This window comes from Papaver somniferum, chromosome 5, assembly GCF_003573695.1.
Source record: "Papaver somniferum cultivar HN1 chromosome 5, ASM357369v1, whole genome shotgun sequence".
NCBI lineage: Eukaryota > Viridiplantae > Streptophyta > Magnoliopsida > Ranunculales > Papaveraceae > Papaver > Papaver somniferum.
Window position 1 is genome coordinate 181,886,891 of NC_039362.1, and position 22,248 is coordinate 181,909,138.

At 35.9% G+C, this 22,248-nt stretch overlaps 2 long non-coding RNA genes across 5 annotated transcripts; both read left to right on the plus strand.

Annotated features, from left to right (window-relative positions):
* The first annotated feature begins 8,403 nt into the window (after nt 1–8,403).
* LOC113283855 lies at nt 8,404–12,393 on the plus strand. Of its 4 annotated transcripts, none has more exons than XR_003327734.1 (7): nt 8,404–8,542; nt 8,625–8,683; nt 9,267–9,333; nt 10,364–10,843; nt 10,945–11,365; nt 11,545–11,603; nt 12,169–12,393. It is a non-coding gene; the product is annotated as an uncharacterized LOC113283855 (long non-coding RNA). The 4 variants fall into 4 exon arrangements; XR_003327733.1 differs by having other exon boundaries at nt 10,407–10,843; XR_003327735.1 differs by lacking the exon at nt 11,545–11,603 and having other exon boundaries at nt 10,407–10,843.
* A 955-nt stretch (nt 12,394–13,348) lies between these two features.
* Nucleotides 13,349–15,184, plus strand: LOC113278285. The gene is made up of 3 exons (XR_003325408.1): nt 13,349–14,275; nt 14,358–14,416; nt 14,829–15,184. It is a non-coding gene; the product is annotated as an uncharacterized LOC113278285 (long non-coding RNA).
* Nucleotides 15,185–22,248: the final 7,064 nt, after the last annotated feature.

Here is a 22,248-nt window from a genome sequence, read left to right on the forward strand (position 1 = left end):
TACTTAGTTTCAGCAGTACAAGAACAGTGACATGAACATGGACTGTCCTAGATTACAATTCAAGAGTATCATCTAACCCCTAGCATATGAAGTTAGAGCATAATGAAATTAAATGACAATGGAATTGAAATTGTATAAAACATTGAACTGAACTTGAACAGAAATTGAAACTAAAATTAAACATGGATTGAGAAGTGACAGTAGAGAGCACTGGCTAGTCCAGGCCTCTAATGGGTTGTGCTCTGGCTAATCCAGGCTTCTAATGGGTTGTGCTCTGGCTAATCCAGGATTCTTTTCTACAACCCCCATAACATCAATTTATAGTTTACAATTTATCTCAAAAAAATCCCTAATTTCAGAATTAGGGTTTTGGAAATTTAGGTCAAAACAATCTCACCACAGCTCTGAATGTTGTCTCCTCTGCATTTTGTCGATAACCCATGCTTCCAATTGCTCTGCTACTCGTCTCCATCGTGTCTGAAAGCTATCTGCTACTCGTACTCAAACCCTAGTTCTCTTATATTTATCTCATAGGGTGAATGAGATAGAGGTGAGAGAAGTAGAGTGGTGAGTGATGTTTATGGGGAAGGGTAGAGTGGTTGTGTGGTTGGAGAGGCTCGAGATGGTGAAGAGTACAGGAGCTCGAGAAGGAGAAATTGCTGGGCTCTGCAATGGTCGGGGAAAAGAAGGTTTTTGGGTGAAAACGAATGTTTGGCTCGACTGGTGTAGGTGATGGATATTTGATGATACGGTGTTGGGCGGGTTCAGCGGAGTTTGATGAACACGAGTGGAAGGCGTTGGATCATCAATTTCAGATTGGATTTAACGGCAAGATAGAAGAAGGCTCTGACGACCGTTGGATTCTTGATACAACGATTCTGACGATCCAATGAGAGTTAGGTGCTACAGTGTTTGACAGGAGGTTCAGATTTGATGCACAATGATGAAGCGACCGTTGGATGACAAGATGGATCCAATCTGACGGCTCTCATGGAAATGGGTATGGATAATGGAATGGATTTGGGTAAGGGTTTTGGGCCTTGGGTATGCCAAGCCCATATCTTCTTTAAGAACAATTCTTCCTCTTCAAGCCCCTTCTAGTTGATCCTGCTCTTTTTGCTCCGTAATTCATCCAAGCTTTATTTAGTACCTAAAAATACAAAATTAATTAATAAAAATATTTATTCTTGAAAACAATGAAAATACAGAATATGGGATAAAATGTAGAATTAATGCACAAAAGATGAGTTAAATGCCAAGAAAATATATAGAAATATGCACTTTTTAGCTCATCAAATACCCCCAAACCTGAATTTTACTTGTCCTCAAGTAAAACAAAACTAAGGAAATCCTACCTATACCATGTCGCTGGTTTCTCGATTGCATTTATCGAATGCAATAATACTTTTAAACCACTAAGTGTCCCTAGTGGACGAGTGAAGTCTCGTGAAGGTTTGCTTAGAACGTACCTACGAAGTTCTAGGACAAAATATAAGCTCAGATTCCATGAAATGTGACATGTGCAAGACAGTAGAAGCTCACAGCAAATGGAGATGTCAATCTAGCTATCAAAGGAACAATCCTAGCACTGATAACAACTAAAGACATGTGATAAGAGTTGTAAAGTGTATCTACACATGTGTAAAAAAAATCGGATGTTATGACTACTAATCACCAAGAGATAGTTTCCCAGGCTAAGACCAAGGTCGAAATCTAGCTAGCTGTCCGGACTTTACGAGAATTGTGAATGAGTTGGAGTATTTCACAATTACTCGCGTTGTACATCAATGGCATACACCCTTCCTTGCTTATAACACAAAAACACAAAAGATGACTCTTTACATGACTCTTATTTACATTGATTACTCTCTTTTATTTTTGGAACAAAGAGAACTATTGTCTTTAACATGACAAAACATGGAATAAATAAATACTTGATATTTTTTTTTATTATTTTTCTGATAGTTTTTTGATTTTTCTGAAATTTTTTCTGATTTTTTCTGATTTTTTTTTTTTTGAAGAAATAACTTTGATCTTTACAACATAGTGACACTTTTGATACATGAACAAAAAAAAACATAATTACATGACTCTTAGCAAGAGGTGGCCCTTATCGAATGCATCCCGTCAAATTCTATGGTTGCTTTTCTTAACGTATCCTCCAACTTCTATCCCATCCAACCAAAGAACAAGCTAGTCAAGTCTCATTCAGTATTCTAAAGTGATTGGCAACTAAAACTTCCGATCAAACACCTTGAAGATCGAGGCTATACATGTATTGGTAGATCGTGCGCGTGCAAGTTTTCTTATGACATGTGAATTGTGCTAGAATCAGGGTGCCTAAATATCTACACTAAGAATCCTTATGTTTACATACATGCACAAGAGTCAACATTTCAAGGTAAATGAGCTCCATTTTTATGTTTTTTCAATTTTTTTAATTTTTTTTTTCATTTTTTTTTTCAAAAAGAAAGAGTTCTATTTTTCGATTATAGCATGTTATCAAAGTATCTACTTTTCACCCCAAACCTAAACTAAACATTGTCCTCAATGTTTTAATGATAAACATGATTATAACACATACCATGAAACGATGCTAAGTGTAGAAAAAGGAAAGAGATTACCGGATATTGGCGAAAGCAAGTTTTGAACTCCATTATTCAAGGAAAAATCCAACATATTTCAGCCGAGATCATATTGGATTAGCAAATATATACAAAAGGAACAAAAGGGTTTTTAAATTTTTATCTACTGGATTATATACAAAAAATTCACCATACACTAACAATCTAAAGAGTTGAGGATCAACCCAAAAGACGAAATGTAGACATTTCAACAGCTTCACACAATAATAATATGATAGGCATGCAAGTGAAGCTGTGAAACAAAATGAGCTACCCCCCAAACCTGGATTTTTCAACAGATAAAATTTTGGATACAAAATCTCGCAGTTTTGGGGGTTCATCATGCACAAGGTCTAGCTCGAAATGAACTTTGCTAGGGACGGGAAAACATGCTAATTCCAATTGTGGCTCCTCAAAAATATATACTAGATGCAAAATAGTCCAAAAGGACTTGGGAAGCACACAGTTCCAAACCTAGGTTGGGAATTTTCAGAAAAGTTGGTTTGACAATATCGGTACAAACCAAATCTAGGTTGGGTGGAAGTCCATTAGATTGTGACTCAGGCAGACGATAGGCACATCATTATTAATCAAATCAATATCTCCTAAGTCTTCTACAAGTGTCACAACATGCTCACATTCATCAAATAAATTAGCAAGTCCACAATCAGAATCAACATCATCAACAGATTTATTCTCATGCATCGACAAATCAGGAGAAATATCACAATGTGACCTAGGTAGAGAATCAGACACATCAAATATATTTTCATGCATAATAACATTAGTGTCTACAGAAGATTCAACTATTACTATGTCATGCTCATCTTCACAGAATAATTGTACGAATCCCATGTCAATATCAAACATATGAATTACAATGAGTATTAGAAAAACAACATTCATGAAGGTCGAGGGCGAGAAGCCATATGTTATTGAACCAACATGTTCCACAATATTTTCATGTTCTTCTAACATATCATCAAATCATCATCATGGTAGCATGCATATTGGTCCTCATTAACAGTGGTGGTGTCATTAGTCGATTCATGTTCCTCTAAATTAGGTTCATATTCAACATCATTTACATGAATGGGACTAGACACTTCATTAGGGACAACATACATTTCCTCATGAATTTCCTCCTTTTGTAGGTGAAGCAAAATCTGATCTAAATATGCCTGAATTCGTGATGTAGATCTATCGAAGTTTTGCTCACCGAGTCTGAAGCTTCTGTGGTGGAGTCTAAATTCATGGGAGTACAAAATTCTTCATGTTCAAATTGTGGTGATTGGTACATGTGTGCATGGTCATTAGGGTTTATAAAAGATTGATCTCAACCCTCAAAGGTTTGATTATGGTCCCAATGACTACCAGCCTCACAATTTATGGGCATTTCATACCTTGGATTTTCTCTAGATTGCCTAAAATTATGCAAATATGACAATTCTCAACAGGGTGGTCTAAACTACCACCTGCAGGACATGCATAGATTTCAGGTTGCCTAAGAAAATTAGATGTGACAGATTCCTCATGTGATTGCATTTCTAAAGCTGCGATTCGAGCTTCTAATTGATCCACAAGATGATTGTGTGAGTGAGGCATTAGCAAAATGTTCATTTTCACGTTGTGGCGAACGATGCATGTGCGAATAGTCAGTAGGGTTCATGTATTGAAGCTCGGGACTTTGAAAATGTCCATAATAATTCCTATAACTATTGGCATCATGGTCTATGGGAGGCTCATGACGTGAAGTATGTCCATACGCAAGTTCTCTAAGGGATTTGTTGTATTCCCCAAATGTAGACCAAGATCTAGACATTATTGGGCTCAAAAACTAAGTAACTATGTTACAAAGCCCAAAATTTGGTTTTTAATTTGTTTGGATTTTTGGGAAAAATTTGGTTTTTATGGGTAACATTTGGTTTTGTCGGGTTTGAAAAAGAAATTTGGTTTTTAATGGGTTTTAGAAAATTTGGACTTAATGGGAAAAGAAAACACTTTGGTTTATTGGGTTTTGAAAACTTTGGTTTTATGGGATAAAAGGCCAAGCCCACTGTTGAGTTTGGAAAATTGTTGTGAAAACTCTCGGCCTAGAGTTCAGGGTGCACGGCCCACTAATACTTCAGCAAGCCCAGAAACTAACGAAGCCCAGCTGAGTTCAGCTGTTCTGGGTTTTCAGTGACTGAAGTTTGAGGCCCAACTGGGTTTTTGGCTGTTGGGCTCTCAGTTTGTTGAAGGACAAGGCCTACTTGGGCTTTTGAAAACGTTTTACAAATGTTGTTGGGTCAAGCCCACAGGTAATTAATTACAAACCCAACAGAAAATATAAGCCCAAACATTGGGTTTAATATTACAGGCCCCACAAGAAAATGGAAGCCCACAGTTTGGGTTCTCTTAATGGGTTTTAGACTTACCTTTGAAGCACAGCCCAGCTGTTCAGTTTGGTTGCAAAAGCCCAGTTGGGCTTTGGATCACAGCAACAGCAGCTCCAGCAGGAGGTAGCAGCAGCTTGCCTTTGCACAGCAGCAACGCTGAGGCACAGCAGCCAGGAGCAGCAGCAGAGAAGCAGCTCAGCAGCACAACATCACCACAAGTTCAGCAACACACCACAAGCAGTAGCTGAAAAGGGCAATGTTGCAGGCTTGGGCAGTAGCAGCTCTATTTGGGCTTCACACAGCACAACACACCAGAGGTTTGTTCTCAGCCTCACAGCAAGGTCACAGTACCTGGTCACTCAACAAAAATGTCAAGGATAGCAAAGAAAGGCAGTGAACAAGAACTGTAACGCAAGATTGACTGCAAGAATGTAAAGATGACTAATATGCAAATATGATATTCAATCAGGACAGCAAGATGCAATGAGTATGCAATGCAAAGATGAAATATGCAGTAATGAATGCAAGTTATGATGAGTAAATGCTTACACTAAATGATTATACTAAATGCAAGATATGCAAGTGACATAGCAGCAAAAGAAAGCAAGGAAATAGCAAACCACACAATGCCAAGTCCCCGGCAGCGGCGCCAAAAAACTTGGTAGGCCTTTCTAAAAGACCTACAAACTGATACTTGCAAGTGCACAGGGTCTGTTGTAGTGAGTGTGCACGGCAGGGTCGAACCACAGAGACTAGGGTTGTATAGTTGAAGTTTTTAAGCCTAGTTATCTAAATTAACAAGGAAGTAACTAAAGCAATGAGGGTAACAGTGACAGAGAACAAGAAAGTGAAATTCAGTGGCAGGAATAAGAAACATTGAAACAAAGATAAACAAACAAGGCTTGTTAGCCAAGGGCAGTGACAGAACTGAAAAACAGTATCATGTAAAGCAGTAAACAGGAACATGCTAGGGATTTTTGAATCCACTTCTTGATCCTAAACTAAGGCAGATCCTAATCAAATCATGTTCTTGCTTCATCTCAGGGAGATTATGGATGATTACTTAACTAATCTTATAACTTACCCCTAGCATCAACCGTCTCTCACAGTACAGCTGATCACAGGCTTGTTTGCTTTGCTTAACCAGGTTATCTAGAAATCCGCATTGGTGGAAGGTTTAATCCCCTAAGTTCTCTAGTTCACCCCTAGCATTGAGTGTCTTCTTACAGCCCACTCAATCACATGTGCATTTGATCACTAAGTTTACTAACTTCCCTACTTCAATTAAGCACAGTCCTTCAAATGGACTGAATCCTTAGCTACTCTCACTCTTACACCCCTAGAATCAGCTGTCTTCTTACAGCACAGCTGATCACAGGTGCATTCACTGAACTAGCTAATTATCATTCCTAGTTAGTTTCAGCACTACAAGAACAGTGACATGAACATGGACTATCCTAGATTACAATTCAAGAGTATCATCTAACCCCTAGCATATGAAGTTAGAGCATAATGAAATTAAATGACAATGGAATTGAAATTGTATAAAACATTGAACTGAACTTGAACTGAAATTGAAACTAAAATTAAACTTTGATTGAGAAGTGACAGTAGAGAGCACTGGCTAGTCCAGGCCTCTAATGGGTTGTGCTCTGGCTAATCCAGGCTTCTAATGGGTTGTGCTCTGGCTAATCCAGGATTCCTTTCTACAACCCCCATAACATCAATTTATAGTTTACAATTTATCTCAAAAAAATCCCTAATTTCAGAATTAGGGTTTTGGAAATTTAGGTCAAAACAATCTCACCACAGCTCTGAATGTTGTCTCCTCTGCATTTTGTCGATAACCCATGCTTCCAATTGCTCTGCTACTCGTCTCCATCGTGTCTGAAAGCCGTCTGCTACTCGTACTCAAACCCTAGTTCTCTTAGATTTATCTCATAGGGTGAATGAGATAGAGGTGAGAGAAGTAGAGTGGTGAGTGATGTTTATGGGGGAAGGGTAGAGTGGTTGTGTGGTTGGAGAGGCTAGAGATGGTGAAGAGGTACAGGAGCTCGAGAAGGAGAAATTGCTGGGCTCTGCAATGTTCGGGGAAAGAAGGGGTTTTGGGTGAAAACGAATGTTTGGATCGACTGGTGTAGGTGATGGAATATTTGATGATACGGTGTTGGGCGGGTTCAGCGGAGTTTGATGAACAGCGAGTGGAAGGCGTTGGATCATCAACTTCAGATTGGATTTAACGGCAAGATAGAAGAAGGCTCTGAGCGACCGTTGGATTCTTGATACAACGATTCTGACGATCCAGATAAGAGTTAGGTGCTATAGTGTTTGACAGGAGTTTCAGACTTTGATGCACAATGATGAAGCGACCGTTGGATGACAAGATGGATCCAATCTGACGGCTCTCATGGAAATGGGTATGGATAATGGAAATGGATTTGGGTAAGGGTTTTGGGCCTTGGGTATGCCAAGCCCATATCTTCTTTAAGAACAATTCTTCCTCTTCAAGCCCACTTCTAGTTGATCCTGCTCTTTTTGCTCCGTAATTCATCCAAGCTTTATTTAGTACCTAAAAATACAAAATTAATTAATAAAAATATTTATTCTTGAAAACAATGAAAATACAGAATATGGGATAAAATGTAGAATTAATGCACAAAATATGAGTTCAATGCCAAGAAAAATATATAGAAATATGCACTTTTTAGCACTCATCACTTTCCTAAAAGTTAATAAATCTATGGGCATATGACTAATCATGGTTGATGGTGCAGGAAATGTTGCAGGTGCATGGAGCAAGAATGGAGTAGCTACAGATGAGAAGCAAGCTGAAGCATTGGCTGCATATGAAACAATTAAATGGGCAAGGAGTTCCAACATTCAGTATTTGCATCTGGAAGGCGATTCTCTTAATGTAGTGAAGGCAATAAAAAGTGCAATAGGCACTGTAGGATGGACCAATAATGCCATCATCTACATTGTTTAGATTTTCTCAAGTCTTTTGTTAGTTGGGAATGCACACATGTGCATAGTAATACAAACTCTGCTGCAGATATTCTGGCCAAGGATGATAGTGTAACAGACGGAGAAATTTAATTTGGATTGCGGGCTCGAGTCTAACCCACGCATTTGTTGCTGGGATCGCGCAATGTGGGTGCATGAATCTTAATGTTGTCGTGCCTTGCATTTGGAATCGAGGTGAGTGCCTTGAGTCGTAGGCTGGGTGTCATTAACTCATTTAGCCATCCCTTATAATTAGAGAAGCGTCTAATTAGTGTTTTCATGCACTTGACTAAGACTATAGTTGACTACTTGACACCTGGGTGTGTATGTGTCACAAGAAAAGAATGGGCATTCTCGTCGTTTCAAAAAAAAATTGTTCATAAATGTAAAAAGATAAATTTTATTCTTCTTGTTCTGTCCGTCTCCCCCTCTCGTTCTTCACTCTCCCTCCCCTGTTGATGAGAAGCAAAAGAAAATCACAATTTCTTTCCACGAACTCCGAAAACCCATTTATGGGATTGAAATGGTTGTTCTAAGGTACGGTTTTCTTCCATTTATTTTTCTTCGCAACACATATTCAGTCATGGTTGATTTGGTTGGGTTTGTTTTGATATTTCAGAAATTGTCACTTGTTCTTTCAAGACGTGGTGATTGATTTATGTTGCTATCTGCGTTACGGTAGGGGGTTTTCTCTCAATTCTTCAATTCATGTTTTCTTTTCTTTTGATTTTGAACTATGGTTTCCAATGGTGTTAATGGATATTGCTAATGCATGATTAATATTATTTCCTTTTTGATACTTCGTGATTTTCAGAAATCAAAGAATGTGTAATTGAAATTTCAGCTGTTTATGGTGTTTAAATAAGTTTTTGTTGAAATAACATGAAAAATCCCTAAAATTTCTTTTGTTAGTGTCGTAGTTGCCGAGAGTGAACTTTAAATTTTTTCCTTTCATCTCTAAATTAATCAATCTTTTTATGACTTGATTTGAAAGTCTGATCATTTACCGTATGGGTTGACTATGTGATTGGGTATTTGGGATTTTCTTTAATCCAGAAATTTAACAAACCTTGTCCACAAACTCCTTTCAAGTTCTCCCTGCTTTGATGATTTTTACAAGGAAATGTTAGTCCAAATCCATTGTTTTTATATTTGCTTTACTGTGGATAGTTTCAAATGTCTTAAATGGTTTTATAAAATTGAAAATGTTGTGCAGGCTTCCTGTTATTGATTTCCATCACCCTGTTTTGTTTTTCCACAGAGTTTGGAGCTAGCTCGATGCAGTAAGCCGGAAAGCTTACGATAAGGGAGTTATGGACACAATATTGGTATATGTCGTTGTCCTTGTATATATATATATATCATGGGATGTGTTGGGTAGTTTTCCTATGGGTGCTAAATGATATTTTCTTTACATGTCTTTCTGCCTGTACATGTGTACAAACTAAAGAATTATCTCGGGTTATAAGGAATAATTTTTACACTCCTTTTGACTGTCCAATTTTCATTTTCATTTTCTTCCATCGTCAGCATGTCGACATTTCCTAAATCATATTTGTTATCGATTTGGAATTTTTTTATTTGAACCATAATGTGTATATGTCATTCTCTGTTTTGAAATTCCTGCTGAAACTTGAAGATAGTAGCAGGCCTTGTTTTGTATATTTCGTTCTCTATCGGATTTACTTAAATTAATACTTGTTATATTTATGTGAAGTGTGTACTCATCACTATTATGTTTCATTTAGGATCTTTGGAACTCATTTAATTCAAGTTTGGATCTATGAAGTCAACTACTAAGTGTACTTAACATCTATACATATTGATTTTCCAGCATTCTTCCGAGTATTGATGCCCTTAATTGCACATTTTATGTTTGAAAATAATGGACTCGTTTAAACAGGCAATGTTGGATTTTTATGGACAAGAATAAACACATTTTTTCCACTTTCTAAACTCAGGCTCTTTAATTGTTTTCCTTTTGTACAAAATTATTTCCGTTTTATGTACCATTTTGTATGTATCATTTTATACTTCTGAATGACGGAACGGGGGTTTAGTCTTGCTGGACGGGCTGGATCTAGCTGGATCCAGCCCGCTAGAAGGGAAAATTCACCAGTCCGTTACAGTTTGGTATCAGAGCAGTTCCAATTTATTTGGACTGTGGGACTTACCTATTTTTTTTGGTGCTGTGTATTTGATCAATTCTTTCGGTTTTGATGACTCGAAAACGATTTGTTTTATCGATTTTATATTGCTTTGGGGTTGGGGTTAAAATTTTCAAAGCCGTGATATATATATATATATAGCTTTTTGGCAGTCTTAGGTTCTTAATTTAGTAACTGTTACTAATTATAGGGCATAACCCTTGTGACTGTTGTCTACTGAAATTGTTGCGAAGCACTGGAAGCACCAATTCAGCTGGAAAGGAACTTTATCCTAATTTTAGAACCAAGTGCGTCAAATATAATTTGGAGTAACGAAAGGCTGTACAAGATATGTGGCTGGAATCGCATTCACTTGGAAGTTTTGACACTAATTGGGTTTCACTGGATGCACGAATTTTTCTCACCAACCGTTTGATGAAAACTCTGAGGATCGGGATGGATACAGGTACCTCCTTTTCTTCTTCGAACTATCCAGGTTTTAGAAGAATTGACGTAGGCCAAGCAAAATCGAGTTTAAAAGGAAGTGATTGCGGATTATTGACAAACAAGCAAGACCTCGAGATACGGACCTCCAATATGGTGATCATGTTTCCACGACATCAAAGCTTGGAAAAGGCAACTTATGAAATGGAATTTTAAAGGCAAGAATGGTATCGCAAACTATATTGAGGTAATCATCATCACTCTTAGTTTTGGCTTGATTTTTGAGGACGAAAATTCTTTTTAGTGGGTAATGGTGTAACAGACGGAGAAATTTAACTTGGATTGCAGGCTCGAGTCTAACCCACGCATTTGTTGCTGGGATCGCGCAACGTGGGTGCATGAATCCTAATGTTGTCGTGCCTTGCATTTGGAATCGAGTTGAGTGCCTTGAGTCATAGGTTGGGTGTCATTAACTCATTTAGCCGTCCCTTATAATTAGAGAAGAGTCTAATTAGTGTTTCCATGCACTTGACTAAGACTATAGTTGACTACTTGACACCTATGTGTCACAAGAAAAGAATGGACATTCTCGTCGTTTCAAAGTTTTTTTGTTCGTAAATGTAAAAAGATAAATTTTATTCTTCTTGTTTTGTCCGTCTCCCCTTCTCGTTCTTCAATCTCCCCCTGCTGATGAGAAGCAAAAGAAAATCACAATTTCTTTCCACGAACTCCGAAAACCCATTTATGGGATTGAAATGGTTATTCTAAGGTACGGTTTTTGTCCATTTCTTTTTCTTCGCAACACATATTCAGTCATGATTGATTTGGTTGGGTTTGTTTTGATATTTCAGAAACTATCACTTGTTCTTTGGTTTTCGTCCATTTCTTTTTCTTCGCAACACATATTCAGTCATGATTGATTTGGTTGGGTTTGTTTTGATATTTCAGAAACTATCACTTGTTCTTTCAAGACGTGTTGATTGATTTATGTTGCTATCTGCGTTACGGTAGGGGGTTTTCTCTCAATTCTTCAATTCTTCAATTCATGTTTTCTTTTGGTTTTGAACTATGGTTTCCAATGGTGTTAATGGTGTTTTGAACTATACTTCCCGATTTTCAGAAATCAAAGAATGGGTAATTGAAATTTCAGTTGTTTATGGTGTTTGAATAAGTTTTTGTTGAAATAACATGAAAAATCACTAAAATTTCTTTTGTTAGTGTCGTAGTTGCCAAGAGTGGACTTTAAATTTTTTCCTTTCATCTCTAAATTAATCAATCTTTTGATGACTTGATTTGAAAGTCTGATCATTTACAGTATGGATTGATTATGTGATTGGGTATTTGGGATTTTCTTTAAACCAGAAATTTAACAAACCTTGTCCACAAACTCCTTTCAAGTTCTCCCTGCTTTGATTATTTTTACAAGGAAATGTTAGTCCAAATCCATTGTTTTTATATTTACTTTACTATGGCTAGTTTCAAATGTCTTAAATGGTTTTATAAAATTGAAAATGTTATGCAGGCTTCCTATTATTGATTTCCATCACCCTGTTTGGTTTTGTTTTCGCACAGAGTTTGGAACTAGCTCGATGCAGTAAGCCGGAAAGCTTACGATAAGGGAGCTATGGACAAAATATCGGTATATGTTGTTGTTCTTGTATATACATATATCATGGGCTGTGTTGGGTAGTTTTCCTATGGGTGCTAAATGATATTTTCTTTACATGTATTTCTGCCTGTACATGTGTACAAATTAAAGAATAATATCGGGTTAGAAGGAATAATTTTTACACTCCTTTTGACTGTCCAGTTTTCATTTTCATTTTCTTCCATCGTCAGCGTGTCGATATTTCTTAAATCATATTTGTGCGTATTTGGAATTCTTTTTATTTGAACCATAATGTGTATATGTCATTCTCTGTTTTTGAATTTCCTGCTGGAACTTGAAGATAGTAGCAGGCCTTGTTTTGTATATGTCGTTCTCTTACGGATTTATTTAAATTAATACTTGTTATATTTATGTGAAGTGTGTACCCATCACCATTATGTTTCATTTTGGATCTTTGGAACTCATTTAATTTAAGTTTGGATCTATGCAGTCAACTACTAAGTGTACTTAACATCTATAGATATTGATTTTCCAGCATTCTTCCGAGTATTGATGCCCTTAATTGCACATTTTATGTTTGAAAATAATGGACTCGTTTAAACAGGCAATGTTGGATTTTTATGGACAAGAATGAACACATTTTTTCCACTTTCTAAACTCAGGCTATTTGATTGTTTTCCTTTAGTACAAAATTATTTCCGTTTTATGTACCATTTTATATGTATCGTTTTATACTTCTGAGTGACGGAACGGGGGTTCACTCTTGCTGGACGGGTTGGATTTGGCTGGATCCAGCCCGCTAGAAGGGAAAATTCACCGGTCTGTTACAGTTTGGTATCAGAGCAGTTCCAATTTATTTGGACTTGGGACTTACCTATTTTTTTTGGTGCCGTGTACTTGATCAATTCTTTCGGTTTTAATGACTTGAAAATTATTTGTTTTATCGTTTTTATATTGCTTTGGGGTTGGGGTTAAAAGTTTCAAAGCCATGATATATATATATATAGCTTGTTGGGAGTCTTAGGTTCTTAATTTAGTAACTGTTACTAATTATAGGGCATAACCCTTGTGATTGTTGTCTACTGAAAATGTTGCGAAGCACTGGAAGCACCAATTCAGCTAGAAAGGAACTTTATCCTAATTTTAGAACCAAGTGTGTCAAATATAATTTTGAGTAAGGAAAGGCTGTACAAGCTATGTGGCTGGAATCTCATTCACTTGAAGTTTTGGCACTAATTGGGTTTCACTGGATGCACCAAATTTTCTCACCAACCGTTTGATGAAAACTCTGAGGATCAGGATGGATACGGGTACCTCCTTTTGTTCTTCGAACTATCCAGGTTTTAGAAGAATTGATGTAGGCCAAGCAAAATCGAGTTTAAAAGGAAGGGATTGCGGATTATTGACACAAACAAGCAAGACCTCGAGATAGAGACCTCCAATATGGTGATCATGTTTCCACGACATCAAAGCTTGGAAAAGGCAACTTCTGAAATGGAATTTTAAAGGCAAGAATGGTATCGCAAACTATATTGAGGTAATCATCATCACTCTTAGTTTTGGCTTGATTTTCGAGGACGAAAATTCTTTTTAGTGGGTAATGGTGTAACAGACGGAGAAATTTAATTTGGATTGCGGGCTCGAGTCTAACCCACGCATTTGTTGTTGGGATCGCGCAATGTGGGTTCATGAATCCTAATGTTGTCGTGCCTTGCATTTGGAATTGAGGTGAGTGCCTTGAGTCGTAAGTTAGGTGGCATTAACTCATTTAGCCATCCCTTATAATTAGAGAAGAGTCTAATTAATGTTTCCATGCACTTGACTAAGACTAAAGTTGACTACTTGACACCTGGGAGTGTATGTGTCACAATAAAAGAATGGACATTCTCGTCGTTTCAAAGTTTTTTTGTTCGTAAATGTAAAAATATAAATTTTATTCTTTTTGTTCTGTCCGTCTCCCCCTCTCGTTCTTCACTCTCCCTCCCCTGTTGATGAGAAGCAAAAGAAAATCACAATTTCTTTCCACGAACTCCGAAAACCCATTTATGGGATTGAAATGGTTGTTCTAAGGTATGGTTTTCTTCCATTTATTTTTCTTCGCAACACATATTCAGTCATGATTGATTTGGTTGGGTTTGTTTTGATATTTCAGAAATTATCACTTGTTCTTTCAAGACGTGGTGATTGATTTATGTTGCTATCTGCGTTACGGTAGGGGGTTTTCTCTCAATTCTTCAATTCATGTTTTCTTTTCTTTTGGTTGTGAACTATGGTTTCCAATGGTGTTAATGGATATTGCTAATGCATGATTAATATTATTTCCTTTTTGATACTTCGCGATTTTCAGAAATCAAAGAATGGGTAATTGAAATTTCAGCTGTTTATGGTGTTTGAATAAGTTTTTGTTGAAATAACATGAAAAATCCCTAAAATCCCTGAAATCTCTGCTTTGATGATTTTTACAAGGAAATCTTAGTCCAAATCCATTGTTTTTATATTTACTTTACTGTGGATAGTTTCAAATGTCTTAAATGGTTTTATAAAATTGAAAATGTTATGCAGGCTTCCTATTATTGATTCCCATCACCCTGTTTTGTTTTGTTTTTTTTTTGTTTTCCCACAGAATTTGGAGCTAACTCGATGCAATAAGACGGAAAGCTTACGATAAGGGAGCTATGGACACAATATCGGTATATGTTGTTGTCCTTGTATATATAGATATCATGGGCTGTGTTGGGTAGTTTTCCTATGGGTGCTAAATGACATTTTCTTTACATGTCTTTCTGCCTGTACATGTGTACAAACTAAAGAATTATCTCGGGTTAGAAGGAATAATTTTTACACTCCTTTTGACTGTCCAGTTCTCATTTTCATTTTCTTCCATCGTCAGCGTGTCGACATTTCTTAAATCATATTTGTTACCTATTTGGAATTCTTTTTATTTGAACCATAATGTGTATATGTCATTCTCTGTTTTGATATTCCTGCTGGAACTTGAAGATAGTAGCAGGCCTTGTTTTGTATATTTCGTTATCTTACGGATTTACTTAAATTAATACTTGTTATATTTATGTGAAGTGTGTACTCATCACCATTATGTTTCATTTAGGATCTTTGGAACTCATTTAATTTAAGTTTGGATCTATGCAGTCAACTACTAAGTGTACTTAACATCTATACATATTGATTTTCCAGCATTTTTCTGAGTGTTGATGCCCTTAATTGCACATTTTATGTTTGAAAATAATGGACTCGTTTAAACAGGCAATGTTGGATTTTTATGGACAAGAATGAACACATTTTTCCACTTTCTAAACTCATGCTCTTTAATTGTTTTCCTTTTGTAAAAAATTATTTCTGTTTTATGTACCATTTTATATGTATCGTTTTATTAAGTCTTGCTGGACGGGCTGGATCTGGCTGGATCCAGCCCGCTAGAAGGGAAAATTCACCGGTCCGTTACAGGTAGAGTACTTAGTAGTGATCAATTTTGGGATTCTGATTTGCCGGTTTGGCTAAAGGATCTCATAAATGAGAAACTATGTATTTCAATTTAATCATAAGTAATGAAATTTTTCTTTCCTATTAAAAAAAAAACTATCACAGGTTGTGAAATGTAGGGGTAATGGTTCGACTCCTTTTGATTTTTTTTTTGGTGATTCCGCAACAGATTAAGATGGATTTGGAGTTTTAAGACATTGGTTACCGCCCTTAAGCAGCCTGTTTTTGACCCCAAATTGAAATACATTATAACCTCCCCGAAAAAATACCCTGTCTAGGAATAAACTTTATATGAAAATGAAAATTTCTAATCCTAGTTGGGCCAGTTGTAGTTGAGACTAAGAAATTCTTTTAACCATTTTACAAGAACCATTTTTTGGGGACTACCAAAAATGGTGGGGGACTACTCTCCATTTTTTGGAATGGATATTAGAAGTAATAATGAGTCACCCCTTATCTAAGTTTTTTTTATACCAAACTTGCCCTTGATAATTAAATTAGTGTAATGATTAGTGAGATTAAATTAATAAGTTGATTTTTTTCAAAAGAAGAATTATCCATAGGGAGAAGAAGAAGATGAAGATGAAAGGTTTTGGAAGAAAAAAAGTTAAAGATCTTTTCTTTAAGAGCCACGACAAGAATATGATGTTTTGGGTACTCACAGATACTTCAGATTTAGTTAATGGTGCTTGAATTGGCCAAAACAATCTTAAAAATGAACAATTTACAAATTGATTTCGGTTTAGTTAAAAAAGTTCGGCTACGACATCTGAAGCATAGGTAGCCGAACTCATCTTCAAGTGTAGTTCGGCTAATATTTCTGAAAACACAGGTAGCTGAACTCAGCTTTAATGGAGTTTTTTCTTTCGGAGAAAAATTCGGTTAGGAGAAGAAAATTGCTACGTAACCGAACTACAAGTTTGTCTAGGAAAAAAAATTGCGACGTAACCAAACTCAATCTGCAGGTTTTTCAGAGAAAAGTTCGGCTAGGAGAAAAAAATTGCAATGTAACCGAACTTTTTGTGGCGTAACCGAACTTTTTGTGACGTAACCGAACTATAAGTTCGGCTTGGACATTTTGTTTCGACGTAACCGAATTTTTCTCTGAATACAAAAACCTCCATTAAAGTTGAGTTCGGCTAGTTCGACAAAACTTTTCACATAGTTCCTAGCCGAACTTCTCTATGTAACTTCCATTTTCAACTTATTTTGATGATTACTTCTCATTTTTTCAACGGAAAACGAATGAAAAATAATGGGTTTGTTATAATTTTGATTTTGTTTTGTTAATGATTTAAATTAAGCTACATATTGAGGTGGCGGTGGTGGTGATTTGAGGTGGTCGGTGGTGGTTGGTGGTGGTAAGCAGCGGTGGTGATGGGAGGAGGTGGTTATCTATATATAGGTGGTGGTGATGGGAGGAGGTGATTATATGTATAGTTGAAGGATAGGTTAGTCATTTTGCTTTATAATGGGTTCTTGCTTTTTTTCTTGAACAACTTAACATAAATAATTTTCCCTCATATGATTTTATTTGTCAATTTTTAGTGTGATAATTGAGCAGTATGTGGATTGTCTTACAAAATTTCTCATATATACGTATATATAAAACAAAATCCCCTTTTAAATAGTGTTTGTGTATACATTTTTGTGCTTCCAATGCATACATATATATCCATATTCCCATATATATGTATGAAAAGTTTCTTTTTTCTTATATGGAGGTGGACCTCCATATAAAATATTTTTCTTATATGAAGGTTCTGATGTATCGATTTGTTAGAGTGTATCCGTGGAAGTCCCCGCTGAGAATGCAAGGCTCGTAGAAGGTAATTTTACTAAAATTATGAAGACGTAAATTCCTAATTTGACAAATCATAAATTTGTTGATAGCAATAGAAATTATGCACAAAAATCTTGCAACTCTGCGAACAGTTAGGCCAACAAAAGTGTGCCCAATCCTGGTGGTTCATTGGTTTATAAGCCTTCAAACCCTTAACTCCTGCGAGGTGTACACGAGAAAAAGGACACCAACATTAGCTCGGATGTGAGCGAAATTACATATAGGTTGGTTTGGGAATAATGGAGTTCAATATTCATTATATCTTCAAGTAAAGGTTTGGTTCCATGCAGATCTCGTGAGTCAACTTATAATGCATATAATCAACTCCATCGAATATATGTAAGATAAAAGATGGCTAATTCCATAAAATTATCTCTTATCAAACAGAGCCTTCGACAAGTCAATTCCTCTGACAAAGTTACATAGCAACTTAGAGCTTCTTCAATGGAATGTGTATGAAAGAAAAAGTCTTCGGCCACGTAGGATCCACGTCCATTTTTCTTCAATTCTTCCTCCAACCTTAACTTCTTTGACTAATATGCAAGTTACGTGGCATAGATTTTGATAGACATCGTCTTGGCCAACCTCTTGTTTCATAGGTTCACCAAGAGAATTTGTAACCATCCTAGTCAGCTATATTACCAAATTAAAGTCTAAAATTTCCCATAATTCTTTTCTCCCTTTTTTTATTGAACGAAAATTTTTCTTTTTTTACTTCAAGAGATCATATTATCTTGGAGGATGGATGATACTTCGTGAATACATCACCTTTCAGTGGGGATACTTTTTTTTTTTCTTATCAAATTCATCACTTCCCATTAAAATAGATTTTTCATAAAGGGAAAGCTAAAACATTTAGGGGGAAAGCTGACTTCCGGTCAAATGTGTTTGGCCTTGACCAGTTAGGGTGCAAATATAAATTCGTTTTAGAACTCATCAAACTCCTTTAAAATCCTAAGCTCCTTAGGCTCCACGTTGAACGGTGACCCTCACTCACTCACATAATTGTTTTGTTCCACTTTTCCTCAACGGAGAGAAAAACAAGAAGTTTTTTTTGCTAAAAGGAGTAATTTTTATATTTGTCATCCCGGAAACAAAAAAAAAGGTCAAGAACAAACATAGGTTTTTATTCTCTACAAAAAAAACCATCATTAGATCTGGTGTTTAGCGGAGAGGAAAAAAAAACCTAATCATCATTTGTTCAAAACATTAGGGCTAACCTTAAAATTAAAAATAAAAACCTAAAACCCTAATCTATTTCGGTGTCTCCATTTTCTTTTCTGATGCCTTCTTCTCTTCTTCTCTCTAGCAGAAACTTCAAATTTTTGCGTATCTATTTTTTAATTTGTGGTTTGTGTGATTGATGCTTGCAGGAATTTAAGGAGGCAAGGTTTAATTATGCAGAGCAAAGGAAGAACAAGGTAAACATGTGGAAACCCTAAATTTTTAAATCTGTAATTTTTTAATAGATTGGGTTTTAGTTTGGTATAGGTAGATCGATTGAAACATATTGGGTTCGTGCTTTTCGTATTTATTTCCAATTGATGTTGAATGATTCAATGGTGGTCGATGTTTCCAAGGAGGTAAAAATGTCGAAATTGAAACCTTATATTTTTGAATGGTAGCTTCGGAGAAGATTTGATTAGGGTTTAATATGACGGTTTGTATTGTTTTGATTTAGTTTTTTTTTGCTTTGTTCTTTGTTGCTGGATTTACTGGAACCTTGATGATTCCATTCCGTTGAAGATGTTGAGAGTTAGATTTTAGTTGACGATAAATTATTGTTTTCATCAATAGAGAGTGTAAGATTTATGTATACAAATTCATTTTCTACGAATCTAATCTCTACTCCAACCCACTAGAAGTATTATTCTCTGTTTGTTAGGGATTTTGGTAATGCATGTTCTGTATTTTGATTTTGAGATAATAAACTCCTTTTGTTATTTTGCAGGTCTTGCACCTTCAATCTTTGAGACCAGCTAGAGGCGGAGACATTCCAGTTGGATTACACAATTCTTACAACCTGAAAGCTCCAGGTACACTCATCACGAAGTGCAGAGATACGATTGAGGTAGTAACATTGAAATTAAGTATTTGCAAGATGCAGTTTCGTTTTGGTTCACTGTGAGCTCTTTTCTAATGATGGTAATATTGATTTTACATGTTTGTCCAGGCTTATGTTTGATTATGGACTTCTTTCCTTACATTACTCATCTGTAAGTATGAAAAATTGGAATTGATAACGTTATGATATCTAGAAATATGAATAATGCATCTTTTTACTGATCGTTTGCAGGTGCATCTTTTTACTTTTAGGGTTTGTAGAATTCCTAATTTGGGTTTATTATAATAGGTTACTGATTTGGACTCTGTTTTACTGTTTCTCACCAGCAAAAATCAAGCAGAAAATGATTTCTATATGTTTCCTTGGCTAAAGGTAATTTATTGCTTGACTTCTTTTTTACGTTTTCTGTTATGGTGTCATTAGTTAGCTGCTTACTGATTTTTATTATTGACCTTGAAAAGTTTTCTCCAGATTAGCTCTAACAAGTAATTTGTATCATGGTAAAGCACACATCACATCATTAGTGCTAGAAGCATGAATTATGATGCTGAGAAGTAGAGATTGCTTGATCGGCATACTAGATAGGAGTTTGTGCCATTGAAGTATAATTTTCTGATTTTGGATATGATTTCATTTTTACCTGTTATTATTTTGCATTAGGATGGTGGGAAACATAACGCTAAGATTTGTGGAGGACTCACTAAAGAATGTTGCAAGGATGTGCTGTAGAACCATAGATGTGGTGTTGATGACGAAAAAGGGAGGTGATGGTAATGTTTGTATTATCTACTAATATGGTGGGAGCGGAATGCTCATGTGGATTACAGTTGCTCTTTTCATCTTCAGTTGATTTGACACTGGCACTCAATACCGAAATTTCAAGGTAGACACACATATAATAAATTCATGTGAGACTCCTCTAGCAACACCTAGAGATATGTTGGTCTACTGAATTAATTAGGTCATGAATGGTGTCCATTGCTTTCTGCCAGGCTACTAATTTAAGATAATTATTATTCTTTTGGTGAGCCATATTTGTGTAGACCATGACTTGAATTTTTTTTCTCATGTTGAACTGCAGGTGCCGTTTTAAGAAAAAGATTCAGTCAGTTGCGCATTATTTTCCTGGAGGAGTAGACTCCAATCTGGATGCCAAAGAATAAGAGTTTCCAGACTATGAATTAATTCATCATGGGTATTGCAAAACGCTCACCATCATCGTGATCGCAGCAGTGGTATTGACAGCTTAAAGGTAAGTCAGCAAAACCAAAAGCTACATATCACCCACTTAAAACCTGTCAGATGTTCGGCACGAGTTCTATAAATGCTTCTTGCAATGGTTTGAATTGTATCCATATTACAAGAGAATGTGTATACTTTCTTGGATTTAACAAACATAACGAGTACAATTATGTTTGTGCAATACTTTCCTTGATTTTTACAAGGATCTACTTTGTGCTTTAGGAGTAAAGGTATCTACTTTACTGAGGGATCTACTTTCTGAAGAAGACCAGAATTATGTTCTTAGAGTTTTTTTGCACCTACTGATTGTTTGCTTGATGTCAAACAACATATTTGAATAACTAATTCAGGGTATGGCTTATCTTCCTCTAATATTGTATCAGTTTTTATACAGTTTTAACTTCTATCTTCCTAATGATAAGACTGTTATTTGTTGTTTCTGATTATGGCTTATGGTAACAACTACCATAATAATGTTGTAGTTACTACTATTTTGTACACTTCAACTAAATTAGGACAACAACACATGCTACTCCAAATTATGATACACTTATGTGATACATTTTGTGAGTTTATAAATAGTTCGCAAACTGTTGGACCATGCTCATCTGTCTAAAGGATGCAAATTTATGTTTGCTGATCACGTTACCATTTTAGATGTTATGGACTTAAAGCTGGAGATGAAATATACATGTATTGTATCTCTGACCTATTGACATATATCTAATATGCTTATTTTGTTATTGTAGGTGCCAATTTATCCAAGTCAAAAGTTAATTGATCAAAAAAAACACATCTTATTATTCTTTGGTAGCTTAAAGATTAAGATTTACAAGTGTAATGATCTACGCTTCAAAGCAATTGGTTTTAGAGTTTGGGACGATGGAATTTCTAGAGAAAAATCTTAAATCATGTATATTAAATAATATAAATATATATATATAATTTGCAGAGAAAATGACACTGCTTTTGATATGTCGTTCCTTGATCTCAATGCATTTTTCCAAAAATATGTACATATTCCCAACTATGGTATTGATCATTGTGCTTTGTCCTTGACGGTAAATTTCATTTTTTTGGGTTTCATTTGCAGAGGGTGCAAGTTGTGGAAAGAGTAGTTAAGGTCCTTTGTTCTACAGTCACAAATATCTATTGTTGTTTTGTCGAGAATAGTAATGGATGCATTGTACACACTGTGTTCAGTATCTTACTGATGCTCTCATTCAATCTTTGGTGGTGGTGGTGGATGAGACTTTGAGCAAGGAAATTGAGGTTAGAATCTCTTTGTCTCTGGATTTCGTTACAGTTTGATTTCTTAGTTGCAGCCTTATAATTTAATATCCTTGAATTCTAAGATCAATTAAAGCTCAGTTTATAAGGATTTCCTTGAAT